This window comes from Desmodus rotundus, chromosome 1 (assembly GCF_022682495.2).
Source record: "Desmodus rotundus isolate HL8 chromosome 1, HLdesRot8A.1, whole genome shotgun sequence".
NCBI lineage: Eukaryota > Metazoa > Chordata > Mammalia > Chiroptera > Phyllostomidae > Desmodus > Desmodus rotundus.
The window spans coordinates 51484828-51511528 of NC_071387.1; the positions used below are offsets into that span (position 1 = coordinate 51484828).

At 40.1% G+C, this 26701-nt stretch overlaps 1 long non-coding RNA gene across 4 annotated transcripts in view; it reads right to left on the reverse strand.

The window, feature by feature from the left end:
• LOC123479184 (uncharacterized) overlaps nt 1–26701 on the reverse strand; it is a 217626-nt gene that overhangs the window by 143740 nt on the left and 47185 nt on the right. For all 4 annotated transcript variants that reach the window (XR_006654719.2, XR_008426839.1, XR_008426840.1 and 1 more), the window contains exon 2: nt 14169–14453. This is a non-coding gene — a long non-coding RNA (uncharacterized lncRNA). The remainder of the gene's footprint in view (nt 1–14168; nt 14454–26701) is intronic.

A 26701-nucleotide genomic window follows, 5' to 3' on the forward strand; every position in this document is an offset into this window, starting at 1 on the left:
ATCTTGAAAGTGCCTAAGTAGAAAGAACAGCTCTCTTAAATGGGAGGAAAACCTGTAAGCTTGAAAAATCTTTATTCTCATGCTATTTAAAACAGAAAAAGAAAAATTACACATTTCTATCAGTAGACGTATTACTAAGAAAATGGTAAGTTTATGCAAAATTTTATACAGCCATTAAAAACAATCACTAAAATGATTCTGTAGTGTCATGGAAAAGCACAAATGTAAGGTGAGACTGTACATTATAAAGTAAAATAGCCAATTATGAAACTATGTACAGTATGATTAGGTTTCAAATTGTACATTAAAAAAGAAGGAATAAAGGAGATGTCAATAGTTGGGTCAGAGTAATTAGGGCTATGAAGTGTCTTCCTCTTTGTTTTATAAACTTTGTATAATGTAATATTATATCAACAATTTCTGAGTTAATAATTAAATATAAAGTTCAGTTTTTTAAAGGAGTTATTCTTTAAAAAGAAAGAAGTAACAAAAAGTCACGATTACCATCAGTGGGTGCTACGGTAAATCTCACGTACGGCAGAGGCCTCGCAGCCAGAGCAAACGAGGCAGGCATGCAGTATCAACCTGCCAAGAGTAAGTTTTAGGGTTGAAAGATCTTGGGGGGTTAAAATTATTTTCATATAGAATAAAAGAGGCCCCAATTCTCTCATTTTCCTGTGAGTTTCAGCAGATTCGAACCAAAGTTTTAGGGAAAAGTCCTGGCCCTTTTCGAAGGCATTCCATCCTCCCCCCAGTTTAGTAGGGTCCCACCCCAATTAGGCTCTGACAGCTCTACAGCATGACAAAGACAAAAGCAGCCCCTGACAGCAGGGAGCCGGCCTGGCACTAGCAAATCGATCGTGGTGTTGCTAGGAGGCAATGTCAGACAAAGTCACTCTATTACTGGGATAAAGTGAGATAAAAATAAATGCAATCCATAATCATGTCTGGGCATGGACCAAAACAAGGTGTAAACGCCACATTTCCTTCTCTCTCAGCTTGTAAGCAAGATTGCCACTTCTTACCAATCCCAGTGTTAGCTGTGCTTCAGTCCCTCCATACTCTCTCTAAAAATTAAGATACCCAGTCATAGAATTGCCCCAAGTTCCTGATAGCACCCAATTGAGAGCAAACTCCTTCTTCCTTGAACTCTCCCCCAAAATCACCAAACACAAGCTAAAATCCTGTAATATAAACCTCCTAGTATCTTTTTACCAATACTCTTCACAGTTCCTTCCTGTTGATGTGTGGTTTCCCTCAATACAACAGCCAAAGAACCCAATTCAGTTCACCTGCAGGTGTGTTCCTGGTGGTCGCTGGCTTTAAACACAGACAAATGAAACAGCATCTTTAATCCTGGTTTTGGATAACTCCAGGGAGAGCAATCTGAATTTCGTTGGCAACTCAGAATAGGTTCACGCCATTCTACAAAAACTGAATTCACTGTTCACTGCATTCATCAAGGCTCAGTTGAAAGAAACAATACGATGGACTGCCAGAAGCAGATAGAATCCCTCTCTTTCTCTAAGACCTCTGAAACCGATACCTAACCTTGAGGAGACCAGCCAAGAACTCTGTAGCTGAATCCCACTCTGGCATCTGTGGAAGTGCTGTGACTGAATTCAGCTTTGGTGTGACATTGTGAGGGCTTTCATAAAACCTCATCACTTGGCCACTGTCAAGATGTCGAAGACGCCATTCATTGCATAAAACAGTTGAACAACTCTCAGGAGACATGTATTTCTTTCGATAACACCAGGAACAGTTTCACCGCTCCTGAGCAACTGGTTTGTTTCCATCTGACAAAGAGTGGGAATTGTGTAACTGTTAAGTTTTCATTTTTCAAATGGGTTTCTTGGAAAGTGAGCCAAATCTGTAGCAAGACTAGTCTGCTTTCTGATGTTTGTCTCCTTCCTGGCTCCCTTCTATAACTCTGCTGCTGTTTTCCTTTTGCCCCTATGCCAAATTTATGTTTTTTGGTATCTTGCTGCATTTTATGTGTCAGCTGCCTGAAATACTATTTAAAAAAAATTGAGCAGGCTATAAAAAAAAAAACAGAGATAGGGAAATCAAGCCTCAATGGTGTGGCTGAAAAGATCAAACAGGGTAGGCACTTAGAAGGTGAGCCCCTGGCAAGGGCAGTCAGCACCTGGGCCATGAAGGTTGGACACAAGGAGAACCTGGAGCACATTCCAAGTTGGATGAGAATTACACTTTCCGTAAAAGCTGAACCCGACAGAGTGTGTATGGGAGGTGGGGCGAACGAGACTGCAAGGAGACTTGACTAACTGTCAGGTAAAGTTCATGCCGGGAGATAAGCCTTGGGATGCAGAACAGGAGGGGAAGACTGTAGAGGACTTGGAAAACAGGAGCAGGTGTTTAGGCTCAATGTAGGCTGCATCTGTCCTTCCTTTTTGTGTGTCTAACCAATACAATTGTTCTAGTCCCTGCACTCGGGGGTCAAAGATGTTGGTAACAGAAAGGGGACTACATTAGCCTGCTAGGGCTGCCATAGCAAAGCACCACAGACTAAAGGGTTTAAACAACAGAAGTGTATTTGCTCATGGTTCGAGAGGCCAGAAGTCTAAGATCAAGGTGTTGGGAGGGTTGGGTTTCTTCCAAGGCCTCTCTCCTTGGCTTGCAGATAGCCTAGTCTGTGTCCTTATCTCCTCTTCTCATAAGGACATGAGTTATACTGGATTAGGGTCCACCCTCATAACCTCATTTTACCTTAATTACCTCTTTCAAGACCCCTGGTGCTTTGGAGATGCAATTGATTGATATTTATTTTTCACATCCATGTTTCTCTTCCTCTTTTTCTCCCTCCCTTCCCTTCTCTCTAAAAATAAATAAAAATCTTTTTAAAAAGTCAACATCTGCCAGATGTGGTATAGCTCAGTGGATTGAGCACAGGCCTGTGAGCCAAAGAGTCACTGGTTCAATTCCCAGTCAGGGCATATACCTGGGTTGCGGGCCAGGTCCCCAGTAGGGGCCACACAAGAGGCAACTATACATTGATGTTTCTCTCCCTCTCTCCTTCCTTTCCCCTCTCTCTAAAAATAAACAAATAAAATCTCTTTTAAAAAGAAAACTTAAAAAAAATAGAAAAAGCCAACATCTTTTAAAAAATATTTTGTACATAGCCACACACTTTATAATAAAGATTGTACTGTCAAAAAAAAAAAAAAAGACCTTGTTTCCAAATACGTCACATTCTGAGGTACTGGGGGTTAGGGCTTCAACATATGAATTTGAAGGAGGTACAATTCAGTCCATAACAGGTACCTAGAGTAGCTTCTGAAAAAGGCTCAAAGCATATGGCAATTAAAATACAAGGGTCAATATGTAAAATGCAACTTGTTTCTGCGAGATGGGGCACCCCCTGTTGAAAGGATGCTGGGAGAAGTAACCATTCTGAACAGGTGCTGCCCACCCACCTTGGCTCTTGGAAAATCAAGTAGGGCTCATCTTTCCCAGATACCTCTAATCAACGATATCAAGAGGAAAGAGCGAACTCCGGGCTTAATGAAGACAACAAAATAATTTTGCTGATAATGACTGATCATGAAAACTGTGGACAATATATGATTCATTCCCAAACACGATGAGTGATAAAGGACACACAGTGACTCAGGATAGTCATGGTGAGGCTCTCATCACCAAGCAGGTGGTAGAGCATGACCAGTGTGACTCAGACTAATCGTTTTGGGCCCTACCTACACTCTCTTCCACAGACACCACACCGTCCGACTGAGTTGGTTAACTGAGTCTCTCTTCTCTAACTACTTATCGGAGGAAAATGTTCATACATTTTGCTCACATACCAGTTCAATGTCTTTAATTGAGGAGGCATCAGGTGAGTTCTGTGACTCTCTACAGAAAGATGTATGTCTGCTTTGCACTTAATCTCAGTTAACCTTGGGCTAGCCTGTGCGCTGCAGGCCTCTCTGCTTCTCTAATTGAGCTTTAGCTTGGTGGTAGCAGCTGTGTGTTCTTTGTAAAAACAGCATTTCCTCTGTGGAAATATCATTCCTGGCAACATCACCAAACTCCTGTCTGATGTATGAATAGGAAGGAAGTATCATATCCTTTTTAAAAAGATGATTTACTTCCAATTGTGGGCCTGTTAAAAAATTAATCCTTCATTAGAACAAAACATAGAGCCCATGAAATTTTCTATGCTAGCAACTAAATATTGTCTTCTCAATAATAACTCCTGACATTATAATTTAATCGCTTCAATACTGGGACTGTTAGGTTAGAAGATGAGTTCTCTCCCTGCCTTTATTGCGATCACTTCGCCTTCTGATTTTGCCTTCTGTGCTGCCCCATCCATCTAACACTTCCTGAGTAGACTGCCATCCCCGAAGGTTGTACCCTTATTAGTTCAGTTGATTAAAGTTGCCCTCAGCTTTTCTTCTAAATGGGTATTTTTTTCTAAGATGAAAATATTAAATGGATAAAAGTGGGCCTCAAATCCAGCTTAAGCTTAAGCTTCAGAAACAGAGAATAATCGCAAGTTATTGAATAAAAGATGGAGAATAAGAAAATTTTGATTGTAGCATTCCAGACAGATAAGCCCAGGAAAGAATCAAAAAGGAGGAGGGCTGGCTGAGAAGCATTTACAGCAACACCAGCCTGAGGTTAGAGCTCAAGTGCTCGAACTCCCCTAAGCTGTGGGAAAATAAAGGACCATAGGAACAGGGGCAGAAGCTTTGGAAATGGCCACGGTTAAAGGAGAAGAAAAAAATATGCCAGGCAACAAAGTAGGACAAAGGCTGTTGGGAAAAGATGACACAAGCCAAGTTTTGAGCTAGAGAACTTTGTATAACCCAAACTGCTTTACCGTATTTTGTTGTGTACAATGTGCACTCACATTTTGTGTACAGTATATGCAGGATCATTATACCATGGTATGTAATCATTATACCCATGTATAACACACTTCCTTATTTTTCCATCAAAAATTTGGGCAAAAAAGTGTTCATTAGACACCACAAAATACAGTCATTTTAGATGAGGACTTGGCCTTCAAAGTTAAACTCAATGTCCCAAAATCTTCAGTTCTAGACCTTTCCACAACCCCTGGTAGAAAACCAGGATATGCCACATCAAAACGCACCAGTGAGCTCATGGAGGAGAAGACATTCCTGACCAAACCTATTTGTCCCCAGCATCTCTCCATGATCTGTTCCCTAACACGAGTGGCTTTCCAGCCTGTCCCCATTTTGATACTGATGGGCTGATATATGTTGTCATTGAAGCTGCTCAGCATCACCACCTGGCTCCCTCTACTGATGGGCTGGCACTGACTTAGTGATGTACTTGTTGATGGGAATGTGAACAACAGCCAAAAGTCTGAAGTAAGAAGTAAAAGTCATTGTTTAAATTCTTGGAGACTCAGTTTCCCCATCTGCAAAAAAATCAGGATAATAATCCTTCCTCTACGGGTTGTAAAAAAAAAAAAATGTATGGTTATTCTGACAATATGGAGGGTGCTTTTATTATTTTTTTTAAGGCAACTGTTGCTGTCATTAAGAGAAGTGAAATTTCTTGACCACATTCTTTGTGCCAGGCACTCTTTGCATAAATTACCTCACTTAATCCCCATATCTGCATTATGCAATGGTATTAACATCCTGGTTCAGAATGGTACAATTATTTGCTCTAGGTCACTTGGCCCTAAGGGTTACGTAACCCCAGCTGTCAGCCCAGATCAGATTCTTTCTTAGGCTTCTTCTAGCAGACGACAGGTTTAGCCAGGGTTCAACGGCCCAGGCCAGGGCATTTGGCAAGGAACATCATTATTTCCCTAGACTCTTCCCACTTCCCTGTTAACAGGCTGGTGCTGTGGAGTTATTACTTTGGAGACAGTCCAGGTCACTGCACACGTTCAGTTGCTGCTCAGAGGGGCTTGGATGCACATTTGCTTTACGTTCGGCTGCCCATGCATCTGTCAAGCAATCCTCCTTTCAAGTTGTTTCACTGACAACTTGAGCTCCTTCCCCTTGGATTAGCACAGAGTCAGTACCTATTTTAAGCTATGTATTTGTCCTCCTACAGACACACTGAGAGAGAGGGAGAGAGAGAGAGGAGTTCTGTGTGTATTTGTGTCTGTGTGTGAATGTTAGCAGATTAACTTTTTTCCTTTTCAGCAACCAGACTCATGACCTACATTTTGGGATCCTTTCCTGAGGCGAAAACACCCCCTTGCCCATTATTATTTCCTTGCCTAACTAATGTATGTCCTTGTAATTTCCATCAGAAACTTCCTCCCGTGTCCTTTCATATTTTGCAGACAATTATTCGTTTTCTACATATAAAGTTACCTAGTTTTCCTGACCATCAAAATCCACCTGAAACCTTGCCTCTTTTGCTTGCAATGAAAAAAAAATTTGTAATTAGGTACTAAAATCACACAAAAAAATAATGACCCCCTAAAACACAAGGCTCTTGCTCAAAACCACTGCATTCTGTCACTTCCCACTGATGCCAGCCAGGTATCACTTGAAACAATAGTGGTTAGAAAGCAGATTCGAAGTCATCAGGGCTGGGGGAAGAGGGAGTAAGAACTTATTGTTTAAGGGGTACAGAGTTTCAGCTTGTGATGAAAACCAAAAAAAGCCTGGAAATGGATAATGGTTGCATAATATTGTGAATGTGCGACATGCCACTGAATTGTTCACTTAAAAGTTGTTAAAACAGTCAAGTTTATATTACATACTTTTCTGTAATGAAAAAAGGAAGCCTAAAAAAGAAAGTGATTGCTACTAGTGTTGCAATTCACTTAATTTTCCCAAGCCTCAGTTTCCCCATCAGTAAAGTGGGAATTACAACACCGACAGGTACTGTAGAATATTGCTGTGATAAGTACTCTGTAACATACAGAATGCACCCAACCACACAAGTGGCACATGTGACGCTCACTCTGTGTTCAATCCCTTTGCATTGCCCAACATTAATGTCCCCACTAATTTATACTCCTTGTGCATTGCTCGAGAGTTGGGGCTTGTGTGGGCTAATTGGGAAGGTTGTCTGCCATTTAAAAGTGGCAGCATATTGCAAATTTCCAGCACTTAACAGGTATCTAATAAATGTTTGTACAACTAAATTAGGTTGAACAGATACACCACAGGGGAACAATAAAAGGATGCTGCTGTCCTATTCTGAGACAGTGCTTGACCTATGTGTGTATCAGGGCCTTGTAATTAGAGGGGGTATAAAGAATATTTGTTGTTGATGAGGCAACTCAGTGGTTCACTTGATTTCTTTTCAGATTTAGGCTATTTTTAAAAATCTGACTTTTTTATGGGCAGTTTTACTATCTTGAGCAACTGGAACCAATGGGAAATGGGTGTTATGGGGACCATCTATAATAAAGGAAATGGCATTAATAGGTCCAAGAAGCAGATTCACAGAGCACATATTACTTAATTCCCAGCTGGGGATGCACAATGAAAACTGAAAAATGAAAATAGGCATTAACTGGATCCACCTTTCATTTTTAAGGTTGCATGGCATCTATATAGGAGTGAACATTATAACTAGGTAATTTAAGTCACACTGCCGTTAAATTCAGAGCATGGAGCATAAAATTTATGCCAAAAAATATATAACTTCTAGAAGTATTCAGTACTTTCATTTCACATTCTGGTAGGTTAAGTGAAGAAGATGAGGTTGAGTGGAAAAAGAAAGGGAAATAATAGAGCCAAGGAGAGACAGGGGAGAAAGTACAAGGTAGGTCAGACAGAGGAGAAAAAAAGAGAGAAACCCATTGAGGGAAGAGACATAAATACAGGGAGAGAATGAAGCACGTGGAAGAGCCAGGGTGATTTTTAAAAAAATTCCCAATTAGTTCTGCAGCAAGTAAAGGGTCAACTACTTGTGCCACACCCTGGTGTTATCATTGACCTCTGTCACTATCGTTTGATGGCCACAGTGCTCACAGTTCTAGTTTCTGTCCCTGTGTTCCTGTCCCAGAGAAAGGCTTCATCATTCACTCAGACACTGAAGGCAGAAACCTAATGGTATCTTGGAGTCCTCTATCCCTCTCCCACGTTCTGCTGTTTTTAGCATCTGCATGTGTTACAAGTCGATTCACCCATCTCGGTCTCCGCTGGCACTACTTACTCTATCTAGCCTGGACATTGCCCTCTCTCACCTGGACGGGAAAATCATTGTCCATCAGGTCTTTGCCGTCTACCCTGGCATCTACACTGCTGATCGTGATCTTACAATGTCAAACCTAGTTGTCCTGGCTAAGGTTCTCTGTCTCCAGTAGAAGCTTCAAGTAAGAAAAATATAATGCATATAATTTAATACAGTGTTTTTTCTTCTGCAAGAAATGCCTGCTGTTTTGCGAGGTTCAATGGGCATCATTTGGGGAGAAGGAAGGGAAACAATTTCTAGGACTAGGGTGAGGGAAAGCAGAGATGAGAAGGAAATGTGATTCCAAGCCTTGAACTCTAGTTCTGAGCCAGGACCCCTGGAGGCTACTGGGGCTCTGGGAGGATAATCACACACCCTCCTGGATTCACAGCCCCTTCCACAAACAGATTTCAACAGCCTGCTTTGTTGCCTTCTGTAATCACCAAGCTGCTACTTGCGTTGCCACATGGTACTTTATGAGGTTATATGCACAGGTATGTATCCCAGCACATTCCACACAAAGGGGCATTGTCACACACTGGCTCACCTTAATGGATTTTCCCATGAAGACTGACTCGCCTTGCAGCAGCCTTCACTTCACGCTCTGGTACAAACTAAGAAGGTGGCAGTGGGCTCCAGACTGAGCAAAAACTAACTTCTATAATATACCAGACACTCACAGGCCTTGTCTTATCTTAGCTTCAAACTAACCACGCAACGTGGGCATTGTTAAATCCTTTTTTTCAGACAAGGAAACAGAAGACAGAGAAGCAACATGTCACACAGTTAGTGTTGGAACCCAGAGTTCAAATCGACAGGTTTGATTGATCACAAGTCATCTGTCAAGATCAGAGGACACAGACCATCCCATAGCAACACAGCCAACAAACCTACTTGCGACTCTAAGTCACAGAGGTGCCTGCGTGCCCCCATCTCTCACCATCTTCCTAGGAAACACAATGACTTCCAAACCTTCATGAACAACTTTCCTGAGGTCCCACCACTGCCTAGGTTCTTGAGAACAGGGCACTTCAAACATTTATTTGCCTACTGTCTGTCTTTGACCTGGGCAGAGACTCCCCTCCCAGGACATACCTTGACCCAGCAGTACTTGCATTCGTAACATAAAGAAAGCAGAGGAGTAGAGAACTGAGCATTGAGAGTTTATCAGGGAAACAGGGTTATCCAACATTGATCACATAACTGTGGTTGAGGGCATGTGTTATAGGGATAATGCAAATAACCTCCTAAAATCACTCACCTATACTCTCCCAAAATGGTTGACCAAAAAGGCAGCTATTAAAGTGATTTAAAACTGACACGCTACCATTGTCCAGAAAACTATACCGAAAACAGGTTTTCATGAAAAAAAGGGAAGAGATCATCGATAACGGGGGTGAATAAGACCTGGAACAGAGGCATTCCAAAAACCAGCTTAGTTCCCAAACTCATCAGTCTTACATGCCTTACTCATCCTTATCTCTAAGCCATGGTTCTCATACCCAGCTGTGAATTAGCATCTTCTTGGGAGCTTTTAAAAATGCCATTTCTCAGGTCTGGTGTCAGATCTGAAGAACAAGAATCCCTGCAGAGTGGGACTAGGAATTGGTATTTATTCAAGTTTATTTATCTTTAGTGAATCCTAATGCAGCCAGTCACTCCAGAAACCAGCTATTTTAATGGACATTGGCACACAAGACAATTTTCTGGAAGAAAAAAATGTCCTCTGCAATTTAAATCAGAGATCCTTGGCATTTGAAATGCCTCTGGGAGGTCTGAGGACATCTTCCACAGCATGCCAGCAGGAGCTCCTTCGTACAATTCACCTCTTCTACCAAGTCCATGAAACTTGTTTATTTTTAACATCTTTTCTGTGTAAGGAAATTGCTAATAATTTGGAAGCATAATATTTCAATTTGTATTCTGGACCACAAAGGAGGGGACACTGCTGACAGACAAACCTGTCACATTGCCATGGAGAGAGACACTTATAGAAGGGAAGTGGGATCCTTGCGCCAGCTTCCCTCAACGATTCTCTCTTTGTTCAGGGGCAGGTGCCACAACTAAAACTCGAACCCTGGCTGAGAGCAGTAATAAAAGGAGAGCGAACAATTTAATTCACTTCTTATTCCCAAAGCTAGGTTTTTGCTTAAGTAAGCAAAGGCTTCAGGCTGGCTCTCCTCTTTATGGAATAGTTATCTTAAATAACATTTGCATAGCATTTACAGTTTGCACATTAGTTTCTCTCTCATTATTGTCTCATTTAATCACCAGAACAACCCAGAGAAGCAGGCATTATTTATTCCATTTAACCTAAAAAGGTTGATGCTCAGACAGGTAAATGACCTACTGTATTTTCAGACTATAAGATGCACTGGACCATAAGACGCACCTAGGTTTTAGAGGAGTATAGGAAAAAAAGCCCGCTCCACCGCTGCCCACCCCAACCCAGCGAGCCAGGTAAGCTACATTTGGACTATAAGACGCACCCCCATTTTCCTCCCAAATCTGGGAGGGTGCATCTTATAGTCCAAAAAATACACTACCCAAGGCCACATAGCTAAGACATGGAAAACAACAATTTGGAATCAGGTCTTTTGATTTCAAGTCTTCTTGTGCATTTACCCTGCCTTTAAAAGGTCTAACAAATATAGTTGAAGGAATAGATGAAATGATGGATGGATAATTGTATGGATGGATGATCTTTTATGAAACAAACACAATAGTAAAGATTCAAATTAACTTAAATATACATTATTGGATACAGAACAAAGAAACCAAAACCAAAATAAAAACTCAGCATCAGAAATGGACTGCCAAATAGAAACCTAACCTGAATTTGCCAAATGGTCTTTTCTCAGTAACAGACTTGTCAGGAATTTGTCTTCTGAGCTATCACAGAGGAAGAATATGTGATTAAGACTGGAACCAGAGCCTGACTTTTGAACCCCAGCTCCTGCTATTTACTAGATGCAAGTAACTCAAGGGCAAGGGCAAGTTAGTCAACTTCACTCTGCCTCAGTTTCTCTGTCCACAAAATGGGAATAATAATAATCATGTATAACTTACAGAGTTGGTTGAAGTTTTAAATTATGAGATATGTAATGTATTTTGAATTGTACCTGGCACCCAGTACATTACCACGCAATTCTTTTACATTAGTAAAACATCTGCTCATCGTAATCAACTCTCAATTATCTATGTGTGGATTATTCACTAAATGCTAGGTTTTAGTTTGGGACTGGTTTTGTATCCTTGTTGGTGGTGATAACAGCACCAGGTATTATACTGGTGGAGTCAGACCAGACCTTGGTTCAGCAACCTCAGTACTTGAATTCTGGCCAAGAAAGAATTCAGAGCCAAGACACAAACTAATAAAGAAAGTTTAGAAAGTCACAAAGGTAGGAGGAGTGAGTGGTAGAAGAAATGGGATCAGGAAACAAGTTACGGAGGCAAAAGAGGGGCTCTTAGAGCTTAGGAGAAAGAAGGGAAAAGGTAATGAACGTGGGAGAAAGAGGCAGGAAAGCAAAAGAGAAAGTGCGCTGAGTCCTCTGTCCTAAGGTCTTTTAAGGGTGGGCATTTTAGGGGAGGTGCTTGGGAAGGATCCTAATAGAATACTCATCAGCTTTCCAGGTGTATCTTTTCAGGGTTGTAGTCTCCACTGATTGGTCAGTGCCAGGGCAGAGGGTCATTAATCAATGCAACTGATTCTCAGGTCAGCTATGGTGTTGTTTGTCTGGTTTTGCTGCTTTTCTGGGATTGGACCTGAAACATAACTGAGGCCTAGATGTCTTTGATGAGGGTCAGAACCTCATTGTTTGGGGGGGGGGGGCTTAATGTTTAAGGACTATTCTCCAGCCCCCATGTCGATTCCCCCTCTAAGGGGGATCCAACTTCCATGACTAGCAACATGCCAGGGGATGAAAGATCAGGGGTGTATCCAAACTGCATGACCAGTGATATGAAGGGTCAGGGAGTCTAAGCCGAATGACCAGTGAATGACCAGCAATTTGCTAGGGGAGGAGGAAAGGTTACCCTGGGGGTGAGGTCCTTGTTTTCCCAGTTTTGCCTGTTGCTAGGCATCCAGAGCTTTCTGTCTTGGTGACCTTCTATACCCAGCCCATTGTCCTTGCTCTCTCTGTTCATGTCTGTCTAATTGTCTACCACACCCTCACACAGAGAGATCTGTGGTCTCGATAACCTCCTGTTTTGGGGAAAGAATAAAGGAACTCACACTTGCAGAGCAAGTAGCACCACATGCCAGACAACAAGCCAGACTCTTCACATGCCATTTCACTTAATTCTTACAATACCACACAGTTGCTACTATTGTCTGTGTTTTACAGATGAGAAAGTCTCACTCAGAGGTTTGAAAAACCCTAGCTGGTAAATGGAAGGGGAGACTAAATCCAAGCCTATCTCTTTCCCAAGCCCTTGTCTCTTGTTCAATACAAAAATGAATGCTAGCCATACTAACTCAAACAACCACATGCCTTTTCTTGAATCATGCAATCTGTCTCATGTAGCCCCATTCCCCCAGCAAATCCTGATGGCCTGTAGGAACCACTTTTAGAAAAGTCAAAAGGCATAGGAAGGTCAACCACCCAATCAAGCCATTATCAAACCAATGTTTTCACTCACAAACAAGTGTGTAATGTGCTACAATATGCAAAGTACCGGGGATGATAATAGTACTTAACCTTATAAGGTGATTGTGGTGATTGAGTTACAACTTCTCTTGCCACATCACAAACACTCTATAGCTGCTAGGTGTAAAGGGCAGTCCAGAATAAAGTTTAAGAACATGAACTTGGGAGCCACGTTGTTTGTGTTAAAGGTGTTCAAGTCCTGACTTTGTCAGTTACTAGTGGGTGACCTTAGACAAGTTATTTAGTCTGTCCATGCCATAGTGTTCACCTGTAAACTGTGGATAACAATAACGCCTACCTCAAAGAGTGGGTGTGAGGATTGAATGAGCTAATATAAATGAATAACAAGCTAATATAAATGAGCTAATATAAATGCCTGGACCACAGTAACGGCCATATAACAGGTTGTTTTTATTATTAATATTAAGAAAATGGTGGTTGTACTGGGGACAATAGAGTTAGGTAAAAGATGGAAAAGCATGCATTTACATGTGGTGGGGTTTTATGCTGATGCAATCTTTTCAGAGGGTGTATTGGAAATATTCAACATCATTTTAAATGTTTGTGTCCGCTGATTCATAATTTCCATGCAAAAAATGGAAACTACAGATCTGCCAGCACAAGTGTGTGTGTGTGTGTGTGTGTGTGTGTGTGTGTTGAGGGAAGCAACGAGAGGTAAGCACAATAACTGCCTTGACCCAATAAGGATATATACCAGAAACAGGAAGCAACAACATTCCTAAGTGGAAATATATCAAAAATTCCCCTTAAAATCAGCGACAGGATAAGAATACTCACCACTATTTTTTCTAGTCAATATCATACTGAAGATCAAGCTATTTCCATTAAGAGAAGGAAGATAAAGAAGGATTGGAAGGAAAGAAAATATCTGCCATTAAGTGTATATAAGATGATTGTCTACACAAAACCCAATAGAATCTATAGGAAATTTATTATTATTGACATTAATAAGAGGGCTTAGCAGCCCTCACTGGTGTGACTCAGTGGGTTGGGCATCATTCTGCAAACCGAAAGGTTGCCAGTTCAATTCCAGGTCAGGGCACATACCTGGGTTGCAAGCCAGGTTCCCAGTTGAGGATGTGTGAGAGGCAACCAATCAATGTTTCTCTCGTACATCTATGTTTCTCTCCCTCTCTCCCACCCTCCCTTCCCCCTCTCTAAAAAATAAATGAAAAAAAAAGAGAACTTAGCAAAGTAGCTAACTATAAGAACAACATGAAAACTGCATTTATGTATAGTAGCAACAAACAGAAAACATAATTTTTAAAGAGACGTATTACTTATGTATTTTCCTATAATAAATTATCCTGAAACATAATGGCTTAAAAGAACAAGCATGTTTTCTCTTACCTGTTGAGGTATCTGAGGGTTAGGAAATTGAGAATGGCTCAGCTGGATGGTTGTGGCTCAACTCTCTTACAGGCTGCAGTCATGTTGCTGGGACTATATTCATCTGAATCCATGACTGGGGCTGGAGGATATGCTTCCAAGATGATCCACCCTTGTGCATGGAGTCTACAGGCCTCAATGCTTGCTGGCTATGAGCAGGTCTCAGTTCTCTCCATGTGGACCTCTCTACAAGGCTGCTTGGGAATCCTCATGACACAGCAGCTGCCTTCCTACATAGAGGCTGATCTGCGAAAGAGTAAGGAAGAAGCCATAGTACCTTTAGGATCTAGTCTCTGAATCACTTCTGTTCTATTTTTTCCTTAGTAGGGCATCTCCAAGCCCTTCCCACACCTAATAAGATTGGAATTAACTCCACTTTTTAAAGGGAAGCATTTCAAAGAATGTGTGAGAATAGTCTAAAACCACCAGAGATGTCATTATATGTGTGTGTATGTATGCATGTGTGTGTATATACATATATATGTATATATATAACTTAAATCTAATAAAAGATGTTCAAAACCTTAAGAACATTTTAAAACATTAGAGAAAGACATTGGAAAAGTCTCAATATCAATTATTTCAAATTGACTTATTAAATAAATTAATTTCTAATCTAAGCCCCAAATAGAACTTTAAAAATAACTTTTCATTTGAAAAGCACATTCTGAAACTCATATGGAAGTTCCAAGACCCAAGAATAGCAAATACATTCTTGAAAAAGAAAAACTACAATACTGAGGAACATGCCCTACATATATCAAAACTTCTAATGAAGCTTGATGTCAACAGCAGTTAAAAACAGTATGGGATTGTCTCAGAAATGAACAAACTAAGCTGCGGCACAATGGAAGACCTAGACAGCTGTAGCAATGTGATATATGCCCAAAGGAACACTGTAAAGCATTTGAGGAAGAAGTTACTATTTAATAAATAATGCTGTGAAAATAGGTTATCTCTTTATGGAGGGGGTAACTGACAAGGTATCCCTGACTCAGGTCATATTCCCAAATGAATGTATTCCATGTAAATTAAACCTTAAGTGTAAAATATGAAACTCTGAAAGTAAAAAATTACATAAGGACATGTCTGTGTGATTTTTATGACATGGAAGGGCTTCTTCAGGAGACATAAAGATGATAGCTATAATCCTCAACAAAATATTGGCAATCCAGATCCAGCAATACATTAAACAGATTATACATCTTGATCAAGTTGGATTTATCCCAGGGATGCAAGGATGGTACAACATTCGTAAATCAATAAATATAATACATCACATAAACAAAAGGAAAGACAAAAATCACAGGAGCATATCAACAGATGTGGGAAAAGCATTTGACAAAATCCAGCACCCATTTATGATTAAAAAAAACATTCAGCAAGTGGAAATAGAGGGGGTGTACCTCAACATAATAAAGGCTATATACGAGAAATCTACTGCTCACATCATACCCAATGTGCAAAAACTAAAAGTGTTCCTTTTTAGTTCAAGAATAAGATACGGGTACCCACTTTCACCACTCTTATTCAACACAGTAGTGGAAGTCCTAGCCACAGTGATCAGACAAGAAGAGGAAATAAAAGACATCCAGATTGGAAAGGAGGAAGTAAAACTGTCATTTTTCACAGATGACATGATAGTGTACAAAAAAATCCCTGTAGTCTACACCAAAAAACTACTCGACCTTTGCTTGCTACTTCAGCAAAGTAGCAAGATACAAAGTCAATATTCAGAAATCAATGGCATTCTTGTAGATCAACAATGAATTATCAAAAAGAAAAACTAAGAAAACATCCTGTTTACTGTAGCAACAAGAAAAATAAAGTACGTAGGAATAAATTTAACCAAGGATATAAAAGAGTCAGAAAACTATAGAACACTGAAGAAAAATTTGAAGAAGATACAAAATAAATGGAATTATATATGATGTCCATGGGTTGGAAGAATTAACATCAGTAAAATGTCCATACTACCCAAAGCAATCTATAGATTCAATATAACTCTTATTAAAATGCCAATGACATACTTCACGGATCTAGAATAAAAATTCCAAAAATGTATATGGAACCAAAAAAGACGTTGCAAGATAGCCTCAGCGATCCTCAGAAAGAAAAACAAAGCTGCAGGGATCACAATAGCTAATATTAACCTACACTGCAAGGCCACTATAATCAAGACAGTCTGGTACTGGCAAAAGAACAGATCAATGGAACAGAACAGAGCCCAGAAATAAACCCATATCTCTATGGTCAATTAATATTTGACAAGGAGGGCATGAGCACACATGGAGTAAAAACAGTCTCTTTAATAAATGGTGTTGGGAGAACAAGATTGGTACATGCAAAAAAATGAAACTAGACCTGCAACTTAACCATACACCAGAATAAATTCAAGATGCATAAAAGACTTAAATGTAAGTCATGATACCATAAAATCCTAGCAGAAAACATAGGCAGTAAAATTTCAGACATCCCACGTAGCAATATTTTGACCAATATATCTCCTAGGGCAAGGGAAATAAAGGAAAAAATAAAATAGGACTACATCAAATTAAAAAGTGTCTGCAAGGCTAAATAAACCATCAAAATGAAAAGGGAACTGACTCTATGGGAGAACATATTTGCCAATGATACATCAGACAAAGGTTTGATCTCCAAAATATGTAAAGAACTAATACAACTCAACACCAGGAAGACAAACAACCCAATTAAAACATGGGCAAAGGACCTGAATAGACATTTCGCCAAAGAGGACATACAGTGGCCCATAGACATATGAAAAAAGTGTTCAATATCACTAGCCATCAGAGAGAAGCAAATTAAAACCACAATGACATATCACCTCATAATAGCAAGAATGACTGTCATTAATAAATCAACAAACAACAAGTACTGGTGAGGATGTGGAGAAAGGGGAACTCTAGTGCTCTATTGGTGGGAATGCTGACTGGCGCAGCCGCTGTGGAAAACAGTATGGAATTTCCTAAAAAACTTAAAAATGGAACTGCCTTATGACCCAGCAACTCCACTGCTAGGAATATGCCCTAAGAATCCTGAAATACCAGTTCAAAAGAACTTATGCACCCCTGTGTTCAAAGCAGCTCTATTTACAATAGCTAAGTGTTGGAAACAGCTCAAGTGCCTATTAGTAGATGAGTGGATTAAAAAATTGTGGTACATGTACACAACGGAATACTATGCAGCAGAAAGAAAGAAAAGAATCCTACTGTTTGTGACAGCATGGATGGAACTGGAGACTATTACGCTAAGTGAACTAAGTCAGCAAAAGACAAATATCATGTGGCCTCACTTATAACTGGAATCTAATGAACAAAATAAACTAATGAGAAAAGTAGAACCAGAGACATGGAAACATGGAACAGACTGATAGTTGTAGGAAGAGAGGGTGGGGTGAATGGTGGAAGGAAGAGGAAGGGACTAGTCAAAGAAAATATATGAATGACACATGTTCATGGACAATGGAAAAGGGATTGACTGTGGGCTACAAGGGTGGGCTGAGTGGAGGGGGGCAAAAAGAGAAAAATGGGACAATTGTAATAGAATAAACAAAAAAAAAGAAAAAATATGATAGCTATTAAAATAATTGATTTATCTAACTACATTAAAATGAATACAGTTGAACATCAAAAAACAGCCATAAAGAAATTGAGACTTTCAGTAAAGATAACAGAGTAGGTAAATGCAGTACTTGCATCCTTCCACAACCACATCAAAATTACAAATACACTACAGAACAATCATTATTCAGAACTGCCTGAAATCTAGCTGAAAAGAAGTCCCACAACTGTGGATATAAAGAAGCAGCCACATTAAGACTTGTAGGAGGGGCGGAGACATGGAACGGGTTTGTCCCACACCCTTGTGTGGCAAGTAAAAATCAGGAGATATATCTCAGCTTTGGAGGTCCCCCCTGTGTAGCCAGGGCTCCAGCTCCAAACCAGATCCCCCAGCTCAGGGTTCCAGTGCTAAGAAGAGAAGTCCCCATAACTTCTGGCTTTGAAAACCAGTGGAGATTGTGGTTGATTAAGACAGAGCTTCTGGAATCCCAGACATTTCTCTTAAAGGGCCCACACACAGACTTACTCATACTTACTCACTCTAGGCTCCAGGGCTGGGGCAGCAGCTGAAAAGGCAACAGAGATATACAGGGAGGAACTGAATTGTTTGGCATCAAGGCAAGGGCTGGAGGGCAGCTTTCTCCCAGAAAGTACTGCTGATAAAGGCCATTGTGCCTTTGTTGAGACCTCCCCCTGAAGGCACAGCAGGCACCATATCTTAATCTCAACCTACCTCATACTGTTCACCCAGCCTTGGTAATTCCCTGAGACCCCACCCCACCAAAGTTTTGGGCCTACCCAAGCCATTTACAGCAATTTTTCCATACAAACAGCCTGTCTTGGCCCATGCATGAGATCCTTCTCACATCTCTCAAATGGGCAGCCTCTGGCCTCAGCATGCCCCATACCTCTTACTCCAGGCCTGGCACTGGCAGCAGTCAGACTAGGTTGGCAGCTTGGCCTCTCCTGTGTACCTCCAAGTCCAGCACAGGTAGTAGCCATCCGCAGATTGCTTTGTAGCTCATGCTGTGTGGCCCTGGGCAGAACACGAAAGTGGCTGAACTTGACCTGCAATTCTCAGAAGGCTCCAGAGCCAGTGAACCCAGTAGACAGCTTCAGATCAGGTTAGAGCACCACCCGACCATCTCCATGAGCAACACACTCAAGGGGCAGGTTTGGTGGGCACCAGAGCCCTGCTGAAGTGAGTCCTGCTCTGTGGGGTTGACCCCTGCACAGCAGATCCTCTTCTGTAGTCATGACCAGTCTCCTTAGCCTAACGTCCTGGGGTTCAGTCCCTCACATGGATGTGCCAACAACAATCAAGGCTTAACTACAACAGGAACATTGGCACAGCCCACACAGGGGGTGCACCTGGAGTGCATGGCTGAGGGGTAGTTTCAGGGACCTCTGGAACAACATCAAGCTTATCAACATTGCATCATGGGATGCTGGAAGGAGAAGAGAGAGCAAGCAATTGAAAGCCTATTTGGAAAAATAATGATGGAAAACTTTCCTAACTTGGTGAAGGAAACAGACATACAGGTCCAGGAAGCACAGAGAATCCCAAACAAGATGAACCCAAGGAGGCCCACATTGGGACACATGATAGTTAAAATGCCAAAGGTTAAGGCAAAGGGAGAATTTAAAAGCAGCAAGAGAAAAGCTGTTAGTTACCTACAAAGGAGCTCCCATAAGACTACCAGCTGGTTTCTCAACAGCAACTTTGCAGGTCTGGAGAGATTGGCATGAAATATTCAAAGTGATGAAAATCAAGTACCTATAACCAAAGTTACTCTATCCAGCAAAGCTGTCAGAGTCAATGGACAAATAAAGAGCTTCCCAGACAAGAAAAAGCCAAATGAGAAGAAAAAAAAATCAAAATGCGAATAAAATGGCAAGAAATATATACCTATCAATAATTACTTTAAATGAAAATGGATTAAATGCTCCAACCAAAGGACATAGGGTGGCTGAATGGATAAGAAAACAAGACCTTTACATTTGCTGTCTGCAAGAGACTCACTGCATATCAAAAAACACATAGAAACTGAAAGTAAAGTGATGGAAAAGATACTTTATAAGAATGGAAATGAAAAAAGCTGCGGTAGCAACACTTACACTAGACAAAATAGACTTTAAAACAAAGACTATAGAAAGAGACAAAGAAAGACCTAGCAATTGTACTTCTGGGTGTTTATTCAAAGAATTCCAAAACACTAAATCAAAAAGACATATGCATACATATGCTCATCGTAGCATTATTTACAATAGCCAAGACATGGAGAAAACAGAATTGTCCATCTATAGATGAGTGGATAAAGAAGTGATGCATATGTACAATGGAATATGACTCAGCCATAAAATAGAATGAAATCTTGCTGTCCGCAAGAACACGGATGGACCTGGAGGGTATTGTGCTGAGTGAAACAGACAAAGACAAATGCCATATGACTTCACTTATATGTGAAATCTAAAAAACAAAATAAACAAATAAGCAGAACAGAAACAACCTCATAGATACAGAGAACATTTTGATGGTTACTAGATGGGAGGGGGGCTGGGGGAATGGGTGAAAAAGGTGAAGGAGTTAAAAAGTACAAATTGGTAGTGACAGCATACTTCCGGGGATGTACAGTACAGCATAGGAAACATAGTCATAATATTGTAGTAACTATGAGTGGTGTCATATGGGTATTTGATTTATCAGGGTGATCACTTTGTAAGTTACATAAATGTCCAATCTTGCATACCTGAAACTAACATAATAGTGTACATCAACCGTAATTAAAAAATAAAACATTATTTAAAAAATAATAAAACAAAAATAGTTAAAAAGTGAAAAAGACAAACCATACATGGGAAAAATATTTTAAGATAATTAACAAAAATATTAGCATCCAAAAGATAAAGTATTTCTCAATTCTCAAGAGTAGGACTGCCGTATCAATGTATATCAGAACTGCTCATTTTAATAGATATTGATAGAGAATATTGGAAGAAGCTGTTAGCAATTCAGGGGGCTCATCTCCACCAGCAATAGATGTTCTAGCTCTTTTTACTTTTGTCACTGTGACATATAACTAACAGTGAAACTGAGTATCTTTTATTTGTTTTTACTATGGTATGTTGTGTCATCTAAAAGTGGGATTTGGCCCCATTTTCTTGTTCCCGGCTCAACTGAAATGGCTGCAGCCTCTGTTTTCTGGGCGTCTCCTTTGGTGTACCAAGAGATCACGGGTTCAGTTCCTGGTCAGGGCACATGCCCGGGACACTTATGAGAAGCGACCCATTGATGTTTCTCTCCCACACTGATATTTCCTTCCCCCCTTCTCTCCCTCCCTTCCCTTCTCTTAAATCAATAAGCATATCCTCGGGTGAGAGTTTTTTTTAAAGGTAAATTTCCTATTTATATTCTTTTTTCCTTTACTATTCAATACTGTCTTGGAGCTATCAGCAAATTCAAAGATAAAAAAATAATATAATCTGTATACACATTTAAAAGCTGAGACAACTCTCTTAATTTATTGATATGGTTTTCTTTCCAGAAACTTTAGAAACTCTAGTTAAAAAGGAAAAATTGCTAGAATAAGATAATTTGATAAGATGGCACAATAAAGGATAAGTATACAAAGATCAATAACTTTTCACCATGCTAATAATAAGCTCCTAAAAATGGAAATGAGAGAGAGAATTCATTTGTAATGACTGATAAAGTGACTAAAATATTTCAGAAGAAATTTAACATGTCAGGCTTAGAACTTTTATAAATAAATCTATAAAATCTTACCTATGTTGAACAATTCCTCTGCAGCTCTCTCTGGCTAAAAGCAAGGAGGGGAAATGGGCTGGGTACAGGAGAGTAATTCAGAATGCAGGGAAGCTGGCACTTTCATTCAGCCGTTCAGCAGATTTCATTGGGTACTTACTAAGTGCCAATTTCAGCTACACATGAGTAACAATCCAGACCTAGTCCCTCTTCTCACAGAGCCAGTTTAACAATAATGAAGACAGGTTTTAGAAAATCATAACACATATGAGGGTTGGTAGAAGAAACATTAAATGTCACCTATACTCATGTATCATTTGACAGATGTCAAACTGAAGCCCAGACGGGAGATGCAATTTGTTGAAGTTCATATGGCTAGTAAGTCATCACACTGGGACTAGAACTCAGTTCTCTTGACTTTCTAAACATGCCATTCTGCCTCTCAGATTAGTCTGAGGGGGTTAGACCATATTCCTTAGTATAGCCTAATCTAGTACTTAGATGTTGTAGTATAATTGTACACATACAAGGCATTAGACATGAGGAAAACTAGGTATTGTAATGGTTCTCAAATTCTTTTAATATTTTCTTAGACAATGAGTAGGATATATATAAACAAGGGAATGCCAGATAGTCATTAAAAATGATATAAATCTGGAAATAGATTTACATATGGAAAAATGACTACGACCTAACATTAAGTAAATAAAGAAAGTTATAGACTATTAGATTTATCATCCCATGTGTGTAAAATTATATATGTAAATACAGGTGTGTGTAACTATACAATATGAAGAGTTATATGTAATTATATTATGTGTAGACATGTATGGATGTGTATACTTATAGCATGTATCTGTGGAGATGTACAGAGATATAGCAGTTTCTGGATGAACATTCACTGTGATGTTGACTAGTTATTTGTGGTTATAAAATATAAGGTGGATTTGATTTTCTTCTTTGTACATCTTTCTATTGTCATCATTTTATATTAATCTGGTATGTTTTTTAAAGCAATGGAATTTAAAAGATAGATTGCTCCGAATAACTTCCGGTACCAGGCGCACGACCAATGGGTTGGAACAAATACTCACGTTAGAATGTGGACAATGGATATAGAGATCACAGCAGGACCTACTCACCCAGAAACAGGGGTGAGGAAATGAATCTATACTTAGCACCAAATGATACACCTTTCTAGTTTCCAAAATAATCTGGAGGAGCCTGCGTCGCTGATGACACCTTCAGCCTCCACCAGCCGGGGACTGCCAGCCTTTGAGCATCCTGCCCCAGAAGGAAAACAATGTGTCCATGCAGAAGCCCTTACTTAGCGTTCTTTCAGTTTCCCGTTGCTGAATGTAATCCTAAAACATGCCTGCAATAAAACCTCTTCAAATTGACTCTACTTAGTCATATTTGGTGATGTTCTTACATAGCGGGAGCCAAAATGGACTTTTGCCAAATTAATTTTAACACAAATCAAAAATAAAATAATGGGGACAAACAAAATCATTATCTTTATTGAAAGAATAAGCTGATTATCAATCACAAGTCCTTTAACAGCACTGAGCACAGGGTTACATACAAGTAGATGCTATTCAATGATAATAATTTAAGTCTATTCCATAATTCTTTTTGGCAATACCTTGCTAATGCATTCCCATTTGATCTTCAGTCCAGAATACTGACTTTTCTCACGAAGTTCTCTAAAATTAGTTGCACTGCTTTTAAGTTTAATCTGCATCAACAGGTACAAGACAACCACAAATATATTTACTTATACCTCTTACTTATGCTATGCTTTTCAGTGAGTGTAATTCCCACACACACATTCATCAACTAAGGTCTAACTCTGGTTCTGATTCTATGAGTAAACTTTGTAAAGCAGAGACATGATATTTTACAAAGCCGCACAGAAAGAATTTACCTATATTATTTAAATTTGCCATGACTGATAACTATTGACCTATGCCAAAAAAAATACAGTTTTTGGAGTAAAACTACATAGGCAATTTGAATAATATAATATAATATAATCATAAATCACTCATAATCCCTTCCTTTTGCCACATTTGTTAATCCTTAAAGATTTTCAGAGAATGGTCCTGTTCCAATATTCTTCACATACCAACTGTTCTAGCACTTTCATTATATTCTTACCAGGTTTTCACAGATGCCACTTTTTAACCAGCAAATCTCCTCAGGAGCATCACCTGGCTCCCATCACCCCCACCCTAGGGAGCTCCCAAGTCACCTCAGTAATACCAATGTCAGAACAGATATTCCATACTCTCTGGCATGTTTCCCCTCCCGATAGTTCTGGAATGCAAATTTTGAAATGGAAAAAAAAAAAAACCTTTTGGGTGCAAGCATTTCCTGCGAATGTTTTCCCTCTGTATAACTGCAGTGCTCCGTAGCCTCACTTCTGCTCTTGGGGAGACCTGGTCATAGCGAGTCTCTCTGCTCGGAATACAGGAAGCAGAAACAGACAGAGAGATGGGGAGGAGAGAGAACACTGGAAAACCAAAGGAAGTGAGGTGCAAAGTTGCATCAAATTACATGAGGCTAAACTTTTGCAAGATCAGCTGAGTCTATCCCACCGTGGAAATTAAGCAATGTTCTGGTTTGGGCAGAAGAGAACAGATTGTTTTGGGGAGGTATTGTGAAATACAACTGTGACTACCTACTCAATACAAAATGGAAGACCGTGAAGTTTTCCACAGAATTAGACCACTGAAGACAATTAGTTTCGACAACTGAGCCCAGTTCTTTATTTAATGTCAGGATCTGATATTTAAATTACTCAAAAACGCTCCTTCTAGATCAACTCACTGTTCCACATGGACACAACCTCATAGTGAAAACTACATGCAGTGATGCTGAAACCATGTCAGATTAGGGGGAAAGGGCACTAGCCTGGTGTAGAACAGGGTTCTAGAGTCGGGCATGTACTAACTCACCTACCCATGGCACCCTGGGCAAGGGGTCTGGTTTATCTGACACCTCAGTCTCCTTATCTCTAAAGTGAGTGGTGGGACTAGACACTGGGTCACCCCAGCTTGAAAGCAGCACAGTGCCTTATACAAATTATGTATGTTTATACTTCCTATTGAATGGGGTTGCATCAACTTCCAAAATGGCATAACAGATGTCAAGAAAACTTTGCATCATCGGGGGCAAAAAGAACCACGTTGAAAGTCCATCTGTGTAGGTTTAGGAGAAACAATAAAAGAAGATCAGTGAGGGAAAGTTTGCTCAGTGAGGCACTCATCATTACAGGCTGCCTATTCTGCGTCACATAGGGAGGGGAGGAAAGAGCCTGGAGGAGAGGAGAGCACCTGGAGTGGCTGCTGGGTGTGCCTCAGATTCTGGATCCAGCTGAGCCAGCCATTCACAGAGCAACATCAGGCAAGACACCTGCATCTCTCAGTCGGAGGTTCTTCATCTTTAAAAGACAGCATTAAAGGGGATGAATGTGCTTTGGGAAAGTGTGTGGGCCCTCCAGATTTAAGCCTGTTACCAGACATTGATAAAAAAAAGGTTTCGTTACAGATTTCTCTTCCCCCCATCACACCCTCTTTTTTCCAAACTCACAGACAAGTCTGATTAGTCAGCAAGAACTTCAACTAAGCCACTTTGCAATCAATTGCTGTTCCCATTGCACATTTCACCTATAATGGGACAGGAGGCAAATCTAAAGAGGAGGTGAACAAATACCTAAATAATTCAAGTACTGGAAACAATCACCAGGCTTAGCAAAGACTTTTTTTAAAAAAGCACTTTTTTCCCCTTTATTGGAAGTTGGAGAGATTGTTGGGTGTTTTTTTTTTTTGTGTGTGTGTGTGTGTGTGTGTGTGTGTGATTTCTTTGTTTTGGCTTTGATATTCAATTATAATCTTAGTCCTTTATTGACAAGAACTTCAAAGGCGCTTATGAAATGCAGGTAAGTTTTCCAAGTAAATGCCAAACCTCTCTCTTTCTATTTGTTTCTCTTTCTCTCTCTGACTTTCAGGATTAGGTCTGGGTAAATTTACAAAAGTATTTATATTCAGCAATCTTGCAGTTCTTACCATTTGCCTTAGTTTCTTCCTTTTATTATTACCACTCTCTTCTCAAGCCATTCTGAAACTGAATCCCTTTTGAAATGCCCCCAGCCCAAGTCCCCCTACTCAGGCTTCTCAACCGCATCCCATTGCTGCGTTCATTGTCCTATTAAGATTACTTTCCCCAGTGTCATTCCCTTTAGTCTTAGAAGTGGTAGGTCAGTTCATGCTGGCTAACCCGTATGACTAAGGGGTTAATGTCTCACAAGTTCATTGCTCTTGTGCCACCGCATATTCACAAGCACCTGATCCAGACACGGGTGATAGCTTTACACTGCCCTGTCCAACATGGTAGCCGCTAGCCATGTGTGACTCTTTAAATTTAAATATAAAGTAATTACATAAAATTTAAAATTCTGTAGCTCAGTGGCACTAGTCCTGTTTTAAGCCATGAGAATATTTCTGCCAACATAGAAAGTTCTATTAGTCAGCACTGCCTTAACAACAACAAAAAAAACACGTGAACTTTAGTAGTAGACTGTGAATGTGACCATCATTTCTGTGCTGAGGAAATTTTCAGGGGCTAAAAATAAACGTATCTGTGTATTATAGGCATATGATCGGGACTGGGGTAGGAAGTAGCTGGACGAGGGAGAGATGAGAATCTGTTGATGAGTACTGCATGCCAGGGTTTGGGCAGAGGCAGGCCAGTCATAGGCAGGCCTTTTTATACTAACAAGCAATCCTCTAACAACCCATTTTACAGATGAGAAAACTGAAATTAAAATCAGTTAAGAAATTTACCCAAAGCTTTGAAACCAGATTGCAAAATCAAGACTGAATCCCAATATACTTTCTGTTGTATCAACCAAGCTGCCAATCAATCTCACCAAGGAAAAAAAGCCGGTGGGACTCCCCGCCACCTCAAAGCTCATTAGTTTTCTCTTCCCTCAAAATAGGCGTTGGGGCTATATCAGTACAGAGCAATAAACCTTTACCATTTTCTCTTGAGATAACTATAGATTCACATGCAGTTGGAAGAACTAATACAGAGGGATCTTGCACATCCCTTCAATATGTCTATTTTTGATCGTTACATATTCA